Here is a 13,083-nt window from a genome sequence, read left to right as displayed (position 1 = left end):
CTCACACACTCTCAGACAAATCACACATCCACAGGAATCTCACTCACTGCCAGCTCAAGGGACACACCACCACTCGCTCTCCCATACACATTTCATCTGCCTCACACTCCTGTCCTCACCATCCACACATGCCAGGCATCCTTATCAGCTGCTCTGACACATGTTCTGCTTACACTTTCTCCATCTGTTTTCATACAGGAGAGGCTGGCACACAACAGGATGGAGAGAGGACAGAACGATCCAGCTGGCTGGAAGGATGTTTACCGCTCCTATATTGATGGTAAGGTCAGTGGCGATAAACCAAGTGAAGATCCAGCACTGCAACATCCATCAGTCAGGGATGCCATGAGCCTTGTCTCCTGTTTCTCAGGCCCCTGCCATGCATTAATAAACTCTCCTTTCTTTCACAGGCACATGTGGGAAGCAGGCAAGCCACATCTTCAGCTTCAGCCCCAACAGCAACACAGAGGAGGGATTCATGCTCTCCAGTATAGAAGACCCATCACAGTGTTCATCCATATCTTCCAGTAGCGCAGAGACAAACACCTCAGTGGAACCTAGCTCTCGAGTGGCCTTGGTGATTCATTGACACTGCAATGGAATGAAGCCAACAGTAGTGTGGCAGCCGCTGTGGAGACCTTGGTGCAAGACCTTTATCCTGCAGTACTGCAAGACATGATCTCCTTAGTGCTGGCACTTGCTGGTATCCATCAGTGCCAATACCAGAGGACAATGGGGTTCCTGAGCTCAGGAACGAGTTCCCTCTGTCGAAAGAAGAAAAGCAGGACCCTAGGGCACCCATAAAAGAAGGATCAGCTGGTGCACACCCCAGCGCCATCCACCCAGGTGACTCCAAATCCCCTCTTCCTGTGATCACCAAGCTCCAGTTCCACAGGCAGGAGGAGAGTTGCATTGCTACACAGCAGGACCCTGGAAACAGGCTGGTGTCCTCCAAGTCTTGGCCCTCCAGAGGACACTCACTAAGTTCATTACAGACACCAGGACATGGCTGCCTCCACCTCTGTTGTGGATGTTGGGGATGCACCAAGATGTAACAACAGAGTTAGAAAACTTAGAAAGATCTAGTTGCACAGCCTGGGCATGGGTGTTAAACACTTGCACTTAATGGTCATCTCTATAGGCCCTATCTTACCATTTTGATTCTAAGTGCTGGGCGGACTTGAAACTGGGAGTGTTTTAAATTCGACTTTTAGACCCGTTCTCAGGCGCCCATATACGCACTCTACCTAAAAAAGTATCAGCAATTCCGAATTGCGCTGCAAAAGCCTGTGGGCGGGGCTTAAAGCACCTGAAACCCTGCAGCTCCGATCGGTACCTCCAACTGCGCATGGTCAGGAAAAAAAGATAGAACGTGGTTCCCCTGCCACATCCTTCCCAGGCCAGATAATACCTTCCCCAGTTCCCACAGACATTGCCCCACTCATACAACATTAGTGACCCTCTTACCCCCCCCACACCCCCTACCACCCAGATCGATCATGGGCCCCTACCCCCTTCTCTCCATTGATCTCAGGCAGAGTGCAGCAGACCCCTCCCTTCCCCTCCACTGATCTCAGGCAGAGTGATAGCAGATCCCCCCTACCCCTCTCAAACAGAGAGCTGTTGGATGCTAGGCACCTATTTCCTCTCTAACTGGACACCTGAATCAGACTTTAATGGAGCATGTCTGTTTTGTGCCAATTCCAGATGGGTGAACATGGTGGTAAAGGGGGAAGTGCAGGTAAAGTTGGGTGTGCAACTCAGTAAGTCAATTTAAATGCATGCAAATGCATTTAAATGGTCGTCGTGCCCATTTCAGGTGCGGTCCTGATCGCGGCCATTGGTGGATTTGGTCGTACTTTTCACCTCATGCCTGACTTTTTGTGCCCGAAAACCGGCGCAACTCAATAGTAAGATCGAGCCCTATAAATCAGCTCTCACTAACTGCACCCTTTCTATGGCTCCTTGACCTGCTCAGATGCATTTCTGTAATTCAGACCTGAAAACCTGATTACCAAACCAGGTAAAGGCAGGGTGCTCAGTTCAGAGCTTCCTCTATGTGCTTTGTACGATGTTGCCAGCACATTGGTGGTATCCCTTCATAGTAACTGAACATTTCAGTAATGTGTGTATCTTAATGGAAATGAGGATGTCTCCCATAACTGACATGGCTAGCGTCACTCATACCAATCATTGTGTGCTCTCTGCAACACTGAGCTGTGGCTCCCCCTACCCCCTCAACCCACATGCCTCAGCCTCTGGTGACACTTAACCTCAAGGATGAAGCTCATGAAAAATCCCATAAGGTGAGGAGAGTGAAACTTACCCCACTGCATCGCCATGATATGGCCACAATCATTGAGAGTAATTGAGTTGCTGTTCAGCCAGACAGGAGTCAGAGATTCACAGAAGCTCAGTGAGACTCACTGTAACCCAGTGCAAGTCACCATCGTTCTCCTGGAATTAACATTCCCCATTAACAGGAGTCTTGTCACAGAGGGTCTGTGTGCTGCCATCAGTCAGATGGGAGAGCAATGCTCACAGAAGCCAGATGGAGATAATGGGATGTTTTCACTGGATGTCTTTATCGCCTTCCATGAATCTAGTGGCAACGAGCACATCCCGAGCTCATCTGTCTTCTAGACATCACCATTGCCTAATGGGTGTTACAACTCCCTCAAGGACCTCCTCAGCCTCATCTTCTTTAATGTCTTCCTCATCAGAGGAAATGTGCCACTCCTTCATCTCCACCGCAAGCAGTTCCTTCCCCTGGTGTAGCACCAGGCTGTGCAGGGCGTAGCAGGTGGCCATGATGCATGCCATCTGCAGACTGTATTGTATGGCTGCATCAGACTAGTCAAGACATCAGAACCGCATTTTTAGTGTCCCTATGGTCTGCTCCATCAAAGTGAGTTGCAGCACCAAAATTGTCTTGGTTGTACTCTGAGGCTTCTGTGCAGATGTCATTAGCCACCCCCTCAGTGGGTAGCCCTTGTTCCCAAGGAGCCAATCCTTCAGCCTTTATGGACCTTGAAACATGCCAGGGATTTGAGTGGCTCAGAATGTAGGAATCATGCACACTATCTGGGAATTGATCACATACCTGGAGGATGTGTTTTGTGTGATCACTGACCAACTGAACATTCAGCAAGAGAAAGCCCTTGTGGTTCACGCAATTCATAGTTTGATGTTCCAAAGATCTGAATGCCACATCGATGACACCCTTCACCTGTGGAAAACCAGAGATAAGTGACAAATCCATCACTCTTGCGTTCAGGCTTGCCTGATCCCAGTTGAAATGGACGAAATTGTGTGCCCTTGGGAAGGTTTTGTCCCCTCGCCTCGTGGATATATTTGTGTGCAGAGGTTTATGAAATCCCACTGTGGTCAACTGTGAAGCCCTCAGCACACAGCCAAGGATTAGGAGAACTCTCTTCGGGCAGTGTGTCTTTGCCAACTCCCGAAAGGTAAGGATCACTAATATGTCTTTAAATATGTCACTGATATGTCTTTGCATTTGCATTCACCATTCTGCTTCCAGAAGCCCCCTGCCCCCCAGATTTGAATGGAACTGTCAGTTTGTGAAAATTCCTCATCCACTCACTGCAGACTTCTCTTCCCTCTGTGAGGCCCTTCCAAGAAGCTTGTGGCCCAGCAGTTGAAGACATCATCAGGAAAATGCTTTTCACACTTGACAGTCTTTCACCTGATATCTTTCCAAATTCAACCATTCCCCACCCAAATCTTCTCCTAGGCCCACCGCCAGTCTCCTCTGAGGCAACACCCCCCCACCCTCCCCAACCCCCACTGCCATCTTCCCTGAGACAACCCATACTCTGGAGCCTTCAACCTAGTCTCCCCAAAATAGAGTCCAGTACACTTGACTCATCTGTCCCAGTACCCAGAAGCAGTTCCCTCTTTCGCCCGACTAGGCCCTTGGTGCCCTGGAGTTAGCCCCTAGTACCCTAGATCTTCACAAGTATATCCTGACTGGGCCCTGTTACCCTGGAGTTAGCCCCCAGTGCCTTGGAGTCTACCTGCAATGCCCTGGAGTTTACCCCCAGTACCACAGTGCGACTAAGCCCCAGTACCGTGGGGTTGTCTGCATCAGTTCCTGGGAGTCAAACCATGGTCTCTCTTAAGTGTCACCCTAGTACAATCCAGTGTTACTCCAGTTTCCCTCAAGTGTTATCCCATTCTCTCTCGAATGAGACATTGGTAGCCCCCAAGTAAAACTTTGACATTTCTGAGTCAGTGCCAATATTCCAAGTCAGAGCCATAATTCACGAATCATAGTCAGTATCCCCAACTCAGAGCCGGTATCCCCAAATCAATCCCCTAATGTTGTTTCAAGTTTATTCATTTATTACTCACAAGTAAGGTTTACATTTTCACTGCAATGAAGTTACTGTGAAATTCCACTAGTCGCCACAGTCCAGCACCTTTTCGGGTCAATGCACCTAACCAGCACGTATTTCAGACTGTCGGAGGAAACAGGAGCACCCAGAGGAAAGCCACACAGACATGGGGAGAATGTGCAAACTCCATGCAGACAATGACCCAAACCAGGAATCAAACCCGGGTTCCTGGCGCTGTGAGGTTGCAGTGCCAATTACTGTGCCACCCATATGGAGCTGCTCCATGAGCACTCTTCCTCTGGGGAGGTGTTTGCCAGGTAAATGCCTTTTAAATCCAGTCATGATTCACTGCATTAAGACAGCATGCCACTGTGGAATGCTGTTTTGACGGGGTCTATGATCCAGCGTGTGGGCCTGAGAATCAGATGCAAATGTATTATAATGAGTCGGTGTCAGGAAGCGTGGCCTGCCACTGACTAGGAGAGGACACAATTGCAGCAAGCTTTCACATCATCGTAAAACAAGACTTTGGCCTTCTTTATTTTCCATTCCTGTTGCCAAAACCCACCCGATGTTAATGGGAGCAGAAAATCCCAGGCATTGCCTGGAGATTTCTCAGAATAGAGATCAGAGAGACTTTGTTACCTCAAAACTGGGAGAGTAAAGAGAAAGTAAACTTCTGAAAGAAGAAGTTGCAAATCATTTTATTTACAGCAACAAAATAGTAGGACAATCACCTCTTATCAAATAAAAAGAAAGCTATAGACCTGTTTTAAAGTAACTATTTACTGTAAAATGCAACTTTGTGGGCAAAATTTACGATTGTTAATTAAGGTTCTAAAATATGTAAGTCTCTCCTATTCTTGATGCACTGTGCAGTGTTTGTGAGGTACTGAGCTGTGTTTGATCCACAGACTGTGCTACCGTAAATGACTTTAGTCAGATTAGCACTTACCATAATGGAACCCATCGGGCTAGGAAGATGAAAAACCAGTTTGTGTTTGCGGTTTTGAATCCTTCCTGCTACCTAGTGACCCCTGCTGGAAATTGTACATGTGTGACACTGGATGAAAATAGAACTGGCTTTCATTCAGAACACTGCACAGTCGCACAGTCTATTTCAGCTCACGTACTCAGAATGGCTAATCAGGCATGGCACCAGAGGGGGCCCAACATCTGTAGAATCTTACCCCGGCAAAAATCAGCCCCTTGAGCAGAAGAAAGGAGAACAGGTAAACTGGAAAATAACTGCTGAATGGGGACTGTACAATACCAGAATTCAAGCAGTCACATTCTCAGGGATGGCTAATCTAAATCACAAACAATGGCTGAACAAAAAAAAACTCATCAGCTTGCATGAGGAGATGGGAAATTAATCCTGAGATTTGGCAGGAATCAAGGAGATTCAATTGGCTGACATTAGAGGGAAATTGTCAAGAAATATAACATTCAGGAGAGAATGAAAAGAATCTAATCCCAACTTCAGGATTCTCTGCAAAGCTTTTTCATAAAAAGGAAGGAATATCTTCATATTGGTGAAGAGATACAATAGTGAATGCATTGGGAGATGTCCTGAGCTATCTTCCACATCTAGAGCCAATAGGAGATATGGGCATCTTAAGTATTCAGGGTACAGAATAAACATTGTAATAGCTGTTCAATGACACATATCTTTCTGTCAGGAACATTGACAGATAGATTGGCTCTTTAATCAGTTTTTTTTGCTTACTTTATTCCAATCCAATCAAGTCAAATTAAAGCCAATTCAGAGTCCCAACAAGTTGAGACATTCCCGATCCAAGCTCTCACCTCCTGTCTTGGGCTTGATCTACATGATCCAAGCCGATTGGAGTAGATGTAACTCTTCCTCCAAGGCTTGATCTTATTTGCATCTTAGCCAAAAGGCCATGATGACGTTCTAAAATACTGCTTCAAAAGAAGCTAAAATGTAACCTAATGACTTCAACCAAGTGCAGCATGTCGATACTACACTTGATCTTAGCCAAAAGGCCAAGAAGCTCTTTAATCAGTTTGCTGATTGCATTGCTTGATTATCAAACATATTCCTCTGTGCAGTTGAGGAAAGGTTCCAATCTTAGCTCTTTGGTACCTTTTCAAGGTTATTCTTGCAAGATTTAGTGGTTGAGACACTTCAGGCCTCAAGAAGTTTGCTAATATGATTTTAAGTTTGTGAATATTCCAGGCTGCTGAGGGATGCTGGTGCATCTCATTAGATGCATGAAGCTCGCAATGTTGGATTATCAAAAGTCCTAACTTTGACTTCATCTTGAAAAAGTCAAACTTCAATGTTCAATCTCTCTGTGGACAACCAATCACAAAATAGATATGGTTGAGGAAGTCTATTTCGCTCATAAGATCCAATCAGAAGGAACCTCCAGTTCTTCACCACTGAATCCAGCAGTGGCTTAAATGATTCCTGAGTTTTTACACAAGGTACCCCACAAGAGGTTATTGCAGAAGGTCAGGGGGCATGGAGTTGGGGGTAGGGTGTTAGCATGGATAGAGGACTGGTTGTCAAATAGGAGGCAGAGAGTGGGGGTCAATGGGTGCTATTCGGATTGGCGGATGGTGACTAGTGGAGTGCCCCAGGGGTCGGTGCTGGGGCCTCAGCTATTTATCATTTATATAGATGATCTGGAGGAGGGAACCAAGTGTAGGGTGTCGAAATTTGCTGATGACACCAAAATTGGTGGAAAGGCAAATTGTGCGGAGGGTGGGGAGAGTCTACAGAAGGATCTAGATAGGCTGGGCGAATGGGCCAGGAAATGGCAAATGGAATTTAATGTTGGCAAGTGCAAAGTGGTCCACTTTGGTAGGAAGAATGGTAGGGAGGATTATTACTTACGTGGAGAAAAACTGCGGCAGGCGACGGTGCAGAGGGACCTCGGGGTCCTTGTGCATGAGTCACAAAAACCCAGCTTGCAGGTGCAGCAGGTGGTCAGGAAGGCGAATGGGATGCTGGCTTTCATCGCGAGGGGGATTGAATATAAAAGTAGGGAGGTCTTGCTGCGGCTGTATAGGGCATTGGTGAGGCCGCAGCTGGAGTACTGTGTGCAGTTTTGGGCGCCGTACTTATGCAAGGATATTTTGGCCTTGGAGGGAGTGCAGAGGAGGTTTACTAGGCTGATGCAGGAGTTGAGGGGGTTGAGCTATGAGGAGAGGCTGAATAGATTAGGCTTGTACTCGTTAGAGTTTAGAAGAATGAGGGGAGATCTCATTGAGACGTATAAGATGATGAATGGGATGGATAGGATAGAGGTGGAGAGACTCTTCCTGCTCAGAAAGGATAGTAGGACTAGGGGGCATAGCCTCAAGATAAAGGGGGTGCGGTTTAGAACAGAGTTGAGGAGGAACTTCTTCACTCAAAGGGTGGTGAATCTCTGGAATTCTCTGCCCGTTGAAGTGGTGGAGGCTGCCTCGCTAAATATTTTTAAGACGCGGGTTGATGGGTTTTTGATGAGAGAGGGGATTAAGGGTGATGGGGAGAGGGCGGGAATGTGGAACTGAGCCATGACAGATCAGCCATGATCTTATTGAATGGCGGGGCAGGCTCGAAGGGCTAGTTGGCCTACTCCTGCTCCTATTTCTTATGTTCTTATGTTCTTATGTACAGTGGCTGAGGATTCTATTTCTATATTTCACTGGCTGTTTCTTGAAAGATTCAAACTTCAAATATTAGACAGATTTTTGATAGATAAGAGAGCCAAGGGTAAGTCGGGGGTGAGGGGGTGCTGTGGAGTGGGGGTTGCAGGTGGCAAAATGGAATTTAGACCACTGCCAGAGCAGCTGGTTGAATGACACAGCAGGTTCAAAGGGCTGAATGGCCTACTCCTAGGTGCTCTGTCTGGAATAGGTGAAGGAACACAGAAGGTACCAAATAACAAGACAGTTTTTTTGTTGAAGTAAAATAGTGTAAAATGAAGGTTAAAGTAGAGAATGTGGAAAGAAAATGGAAAGAAAAAAAGTGCAGGGATGAAAAAGGAAATATAGGTAGTGTGGAAATAATTCTTCTAAACATTTTTACTTGATTTGTTCACTGTTCAGCATATCAGTTCAACAGGTAACTCCTGGTCTGGAGGCCCAACTTGTGCTGTTTCCCTGTTTGGGGTAGATGGCTAATCTTCCCTTATTAAAACCTGTTGACTGTTGCTACTGAAGGCAAGAGATTCCATATGTGTGTTTGCAACACCTCTGCTAGAATTAGAATGGGAGTAGATCAGAAGATTTGTGGATTATTATCCCTGCTAAATCTGTTATTAAAATTAAGCACAATTTTTACCTTTTTTTTCAAATGTTGGTGTAATTTTACTTTTTTAATAACTTATAGAATTCTGCTTATTTCAATCTATGTTTACTACTTTGAAGCTTTTAGTGATCTTAATTATTCTGCCTTGCTGCCAAAAGAATCATTTTTGAGGTTGGTTTTAAAAGCTTTTCATTGCCTGTAAAGTACTTTGATAGTCAATGTCTCAGCTAACTGAAAATCAAGATTTAGAAGATTATTATGTGATCGACCAGTGACTGGTCTGGGTGGCGCTTGAAAGATGAAAGGTTAGTTTAAAGTTATGATGATTTGGTCTGATCAGTGGTAAATATTCAGCAACATCCATATCATTGCATATTGTCATTTGAAAAGACTTTTGCATTATATGGGCTTCATAGGCTAAGCCAACATTTATTGCCCATACTAACTGTCTTTGAGAAGTTGTTGCTGAACTGCCTTCTTGAGTTGCTCCATTCTATATTGTATAGATCCACCCAGAGTGCTATCAGAAAGGGAATAAGAACATAAGAACATAAGAAATAGGAGCAGGAGTAGGCCATCCAGCCCTTCGAGCCTGCCCCGCCATTCAATAAGATCATGGCTGATCTGTCGCTGCTCAGTTCCACTTTCCCGCCCTCTCCCCATAACCCTTAATCCCCTCTCCTATCAAAAACCCATCAACCCGCGTCTTAAAAATATTTATTCCAGGATTTTGCCCCAGTGACAGTGAAGGAACAGTGATATAATATGGATGGTGTGATTGAGCACAGTACAGTTGCTGGAAAATCTCCCATTGCTCATAGCAGTGTCTGGAAAATGATTTTCAATTGCTGTAAACTCCAGGACGACTTGGAAAGGTTAGCAAATCTACCAAGCTGCAAAAGTTGTTACTTAAACAAAAAACCCTCTTGATTTTTGATACCTTTTTTATTCCTTCATTCATTCTGAACTAGGCCCTTAATAAACCACGACCTGTGAATTAATGTATGAATTGTGACTGTAGGACTGGAATCATTATGGTTGCTTTTCCCTTCATCTCCACTACGCAAATTAGTTGTAGTTTTTGTCCAGGCCAAGTTAAGGACCGACTTCGTATTAAGATATTATATCGAAGTTCACACTGATCATTGGTCATCTCCATGCCTGACAGCTCTTTATTGCACATGCACTATGTCCCAAGCAGCCAGGATTTCACAGGCTTCCACAAAGCAGATTTTAAACACTGTTCACATAGCACGGAGTTAGCACGCTACCATGTGTCTCTCTGTGCCTCCCATAGTGATGAGATGGTAAGCTCAGGTGTCAGACTCTCATTGAATGCCTGAGACACAGCATTCTCTCGGTACTCCAATGATTCATGAAGTTTATCCCTAGCTATGACCTTAGATGAGAATCGTTCATGAGAAAGACAAGGAAAATAGTACAATCAAATTACTCTTCATCAGTTTCTGTTGAATTTCAGCCTAAACGCCAGTGGTGAATGATTATTGTGCCTGACATTACTTTCTTCGCAAAGCCCCATATTTATTTAATATGTGAACAATGTAAAATATCACAAGAAGTAACGTTCTGCAAGACAACTCATTGTACAGTAAAATTTCAGTTAAAAATGTAGCAAGCTGAAAACTTCTATGATCCTACAGAGCACCTTACAAACATGTTCAAAATTTTAGTTTCAAATTCTTTTAAATCTCTAACTATATTAAGCATTTTTTAACAGTCACATCTGTGCCAATACCACTGTCAGATTGTCAGTCACAGCAGCTTTGCATTAATAATATCATTGGTGGCATGTGTATGGTATGTGTACAGTCCTCCCTCCTCCAACAACACCCTCTAGTGTAAAGGAGCCAAAATCTGCAGCTCGGATCGTTTACAGGACCTGACTTGTAAAATCTGCAGTCAGAGGCAGCGCAAAATATTGGCCTCCAACCCGGCTGTGCAATGACCTCAGGAAGATGAGTAGTACACAGCCAAAGGAAAATGGGGAAAAGGGTACTCATGGAACATACTTTTGCACTTTTTCTTGATGTCTTTAGCTTGGTTCGAAGTGCAATTACTGCAAATCTGCATTTTGTAATTTAATTACTTCATCAGTTCTCTAAACGATTTCCCTATGGGTACTGATTCATTTCCAAAGCACTGACAGCCAGAATATATCACTGCCCCTTGAGACCTAGCTATGCACCATTTAACTGCTACTCTGTGATCCCTAATATTCTCACATCTCAATATGGGATTTTTATATAAATAAGGAGAATATCATGATGCTTTTTGTTAAAAGCCTAAAGGGAACATTTGCGTAAATTTTCTCATTATTGAGAAAACAGGCTTGCCAACTCCATCAAATTCTGTGCAATGTATTGACGATAAAGTTTGTTAATTAAAAAATTAAATTGCAATTTTTCTTACCTAACTGCTGAATGTAAATTTTCTCTCCATTTCTTTCTGTTTGGCTTTCCTTCCATTTATCATGGATAATGACCATTCCATTCAATATTTTTTGTTATCTCTGTCATGAATTTTAGTTATTCTATATTTCACAATTTAATAATTTGAACTTCAAGATCAACCTTGAGTTCTTGTTGGAAGTCAAAATACATTGAGGACCAACATGAAAGTACAAAGATACAGAGTTTCTTTACTTTCTCATATTTTCTCGGCTTTGTCCTCTTCTACTTCACATTTGTGGTTCAACTTTGGAAACTGATAACAGGCACAAGCTATATCTTAATTTGTACTTGCTATTCCTTGTCTTTGTCCTACAGACTAGTCTTCAAAAAAAATGCTTGTTTACTCAAGCTGAATGAACTCGGCAATGATAACAGGTAGGAGTTGGGACTTGGCAATGGTTATTTGGTGCTTCACAGAGACATCTGGAGGTTTTGTATGGTTAAACATAAGCTTTATTTGTAACCCATAATTATATACATATCTGAGTTACTGCCATGCATGGGTGCTGTCTCCGTGCCAGCTCCTTCCAGACTCTGCTCCGCAGACAATCTACTCTTATGTGACATTCTACATCATGCTGTGGGTGGTACTGTTCAGCATTCCCATATTAATCCTTACTCTGCCAAACACCCTTATCCTACACCTCCCCACAAGTTGTTACCCAAATGTATTTACAATAAAATCTTTACTTGCTACCCCTTTTCCTCCTCCCAAGTTTCTGATTTTTTAAGTTCAGATGGGTTGGAGGGTTAACAATTCTTCCAGATCTCATTCTGTCACACTTGGAGGAATGATAGTCCCATTGGTTTAGTTTGACTTAGTTTGGCATTGAAATTGTACTCTATGTTTCTGGTACTTGATTGTTGCCCTTTGATTCTTCTTGCGCTTCTCAGAGTTCTGTTTCTCTTTATAATCAATCTGTCCACTTTGTGTGAACACTATGGATTTTTCCTGAAATGAAGTGAATGTTCGTTCCACTCATTCCGAGAGTGGACTTGAATATTCCTTTTCCGTGGGGTCTGCTATGTTCTTGTTGGAAGTTGATATTTCAAAATGCAGCCTTCATTTCCACTTGTTTCACTATTTCAATCAGGTCTGGCTTTTCACCTGCATTGTGGGTTATTCTTTTGCTAAGTTGCAGCCTTCCCATGTATCCCATCCCCCTGGCCCTCCCCCACTCCCACCGCTTTCTTGAATTTTCCTCAGCATTTTTTATCTAACAAAATTCCTTGCCTTTGTCTTCAATAGATCCCCACATGCTCTGATGGAGTTCTGCACTCTCCACATCTGCAATGGAGCCATTTATTCAGGTACCGTAACCCCAACTGTGTTTTCACTTTCTTCTGAAGTGACCTCTTTCTCTGTCTTCCATTTAGGCATACTTCTCTCAGGTCAGGCTTCAGTTTATTTACTTCTTCAAGCTCTGAGAAGCTGGTTCCTTTTCCAGTTTGTTTGGGATATTGGGGTCCTTCCTTCACTGGCACTATGTTGTAAAGGTTGTTTGTTGTGTCATGGGAAGCTCTGGAGGTTTGTATGATTAAACATAAACCATTTATGAATAATTCGTAACTATATCTAAGGTACTGCCATGCATGGATACTGTCTCCATACTGACTACTGCCAGGCTCTACTACACTGACAGTCTGCTAATATGTGACTCTACATCATTATGTAAGCATGTTCTCCAGTCCTACATCAACCGTTAATTTGCCAAATACCCTTACCCTACAGGCAACAGAATCAGGCTGAAGCACAAGCTTGGCTGGCAAATGCTGGGCTGCAGATAGCATTAAGGGAAACACTAAAAAACTCAAATGCTCAGTCACATACTTGGGGGGGAAAGAGGTGTCATCCTTACCTGACTGTTGGGCACCAATCATTGTTAGCTGTCCATCATTTTGAGGATGATGTCAATGGGTTGCAAGTTTCTGCCTTGGGTCTTCATTTGACACAACTGACTGATTCTTGACCCACAGATTTGTGGGC

General features: G+C 44.0%; 1 non-coding gene across 1 annotated transcript; it reads right to left on the bottom strand.

The window, feature by feature from the left end:
* Positions 1-6,181: 6,181 nt before the first annotated feature.
* LOC145342801 (U2 spliceosomal RNA) lies at positions 6,182-6,380 on the bottom strand. The gene has a single exon (XR_013886645.1). It is a non-coding gene; the product is annotated as a U2 spliceosomal RNA (small nuclear RNA).
* Between the last annotated feature and the right edge of the window lie 6,703 nt (positions 6,381-13,083).

The sequence above is a fragment of the Carcharhinus amblyrhynchos genome, chromosome 4 (assembly GCF_965287045.1).
Source record: "Carcharhinus amblyrhynchos chromosome 4, sCarAmb.v2.hapA, whole genome shotgun sequence".
Taxonomy (NCBI): Eukaryota; Metazoa; Chordata; class Chondrichthyes; order Carcharhiniformes; family Carcharhinidae; genus Carcharhinus; species Carcharhinus amblyrhynchos.
The sequence above is the reverse complement of the archived record's forward strand: the minus strand, read 5'-3'. Positions and strand labels throughout refer to the sequence as shown.